At 35.4% G+C, this 2319-nt stretch overlaps 1 non-coding gene across 1 annotated transcript; it reads right to left on the bottom strand.

Moving 5' to 3' along the window:
* Positions 1–471: 471 nt before the first annotated feature.
* LOC113860393 lies at positions 472–578 on the bottom strand. The gene has a single exon (XR_003503846.1). It is a non-coding gene; the product is annotated as a small nucleolar RNA R71 (small nucleolar RNA).
* Between the last annotated feature and the right edge of the window lie 1741 nt (positions 579–2319).

The raw sequence follows: 2319 nt of genomic DNA, 5'->3' as shown, positions 1-2319 counted from the left end.
CAAGAATTGGAATCTACACTTTCTACTCCTAAATCGGAAGAACTTCAAATTATTTCTCCTACACCACCAACACCTCAACAGAAGATAATGGCTGAACAGAATATGATGAGAACTTTAGAGGATTATCCAGTGCCTAACATGCATGGATATAACTCCTCTATAGTCAGACCTACTATACAAGTAAACCATTTTGAAATAAAACCAGCCTTACTTCATTTAGTTCAGCAAGATCAATTTTCTGGTTCAATTTTGGATGACCGTAACTTACATATCTCTTATTTTTTGCAGCTTTGTGATACAATAAGGATGAATGGAGTTAGCGAGGGTGCAATTAGATTGAGACTATTTCCATTTTCATTAAGAGATAAAGCTAAATGTTGGTTGCAAGCTCAACCACAAGGAAGCATCACCACTTGGGCAGACCTTGTGAATAAATTTCTTACCAAGTATTTTCCACCATCTAAAGTTACCAAACTAAGAAGAGAAATTACATCATTTATGCAGCTTGAAGGGGAATCTTTATATGAAACTTGGGAAAGGTATAAAGAATTATTGAGAAAATGTGCACACTATTACATACCGGAATGGATGTAGCTGGAAACTTTCTATAATGGAATGAGTCCAACCACTAGAACCATGATTGATGCAGCTGCGGGAAGATCATTGAATACTAAATCATTGGAAGAAGCTTAACGGATTATAAAGAAGATGGCTTCATCTATGTATCAAAATTCTATAGACACTCTATAAGGAGTAGAGGATATGAAGCTAAAATTCTTGAGACTTTTCTAGCACAAAACCAGCTACAAAGTCAAATGTTTTCATAATAAATTGTTGCACTAACTCAACAAATAAGCAACTTACAGGCTGCTCGAATCCAGAACATTCAACTTACAAGTGATTTTTGTGGAGGAAATCATGCCAATGGTGCATGTGATGCATCTACAAATGAACCTCATGAGCAAATTAATTATATGGGAAATTTTCAGAGACAACAACTATCGTTCCCACTTGGTTTTAAGTATCCTAATAGTAGAAATCAGCAATACTCTAATTGTAACACTCAATATTCTGCTGCAAAGAATTTTAATTCTGCTTTACCTTTTTGTGGTGCAGATCCAGCAGCACAACAATCCTATTTTCAAGGGAATCCAGCCAGTCAACCTCAAAGGAATAAAAAATTCTCCAAGCCTATGACTGAAAGGTTCAATGAGATGGAGGAAACCATGCTGCAATTTATGAAAGTGACCCAAACAAGCTTCAAGAATCAAGAATCTTCCATGAAAAAGCTTGAAACTCAAATTAGACAGCTGGCTGAACAATTATCCAACAGAGAAGAGGGGAGATTTCCTAGTAATACAGTTGTTAATCCAAAAGAACAATGTCAAACTGTAATGACTAGGAGTGGAGCTGTTGTGGGGAGTCCCAAACCTGCCAAAAAAAGAGGAAATAATTTTGCTGAAGGAGAAATTAAAATCTGATCTGGATGAAGGAAATTTTACCTTGCTGAAAAGGGAAAATTCAGAAAAAGAGAGTTCTCCAAGGGCTGTAAGGAAGACAAAGAGGCAAATACTTGAGGAAACTAATCAACCTATTGATGAGGAGAAATACAAGAAACTTTCTTACCCTCAAAGAATGCCCAATCCAAAACAAGAAAAACAATTTGAGAGGTTTCTAGATGTCTTTAAGAAACTTCAAATAAATATTCCTTTTGCTGAAGCACTTGAGCAAATGCCTTCTTATGCTAAATTCATGAAAGAGCTGTTATCTAAGAAAAGAAAGCTTGAGAATGATAAAACAGTCCCTTTGACTAAAGAATGTAGTGCTATTTTACAAAGGAAACTCCCTTAAAAATTAAAGGATCCAGGTTCTTTTAGCATTCCATGTTCTATTAGAAATTGCACTGTGGGGAAAGCTTTATGTGATCTTGGGGCAAGCATTAATCTCATGCCTCTTGCTATCATGAAAAGACTTAGAATAGAAGAAATCAAGCCTACTAGCATAACTTTACAACTTGCTGACAGATCTTACACATATCCTTACGGTGTTGTAGAGGATTTACTAGTTAAGATTGACAAATTTATTTTCTCTACAGATTTTGTAATTTTGGATATGGACGTGGATGTCGACATTCTTTTAATTTTGAGTAGACATTCTTAGCTACAGGGAGAGCTTTAATTGATGTTCAAAAGTGAGAGCTTATGTTGAGAGTGTAGGATGAAAAGGTTATTTTTAATGTATTTGAGGCACTCAAACATCCCAATGATGATGTTACTTGTATGAGGGTTGATATTCTAGATTCTATTACTTTCCTTCATT

Source organism: Abrus precatorius, unplaced genomic scaffold, assembly GCF_003935025.1.
Source record: "Abrus precatorius isolate BTA unplaced genomic scaffold, Abrus_2018 Scaffold2, whole genome shotgun sequence".
NCBI lineage: Eukaryota > Viridiplantae > Streptophyta > Magnoliopsida > Fabales > Fabaceae > Abrus > Abrus precatorius.
Note: the sequence above shows the minus strand (reverse complement) of the source record. Positions and strands in the feature narration are given on the sequence as shown.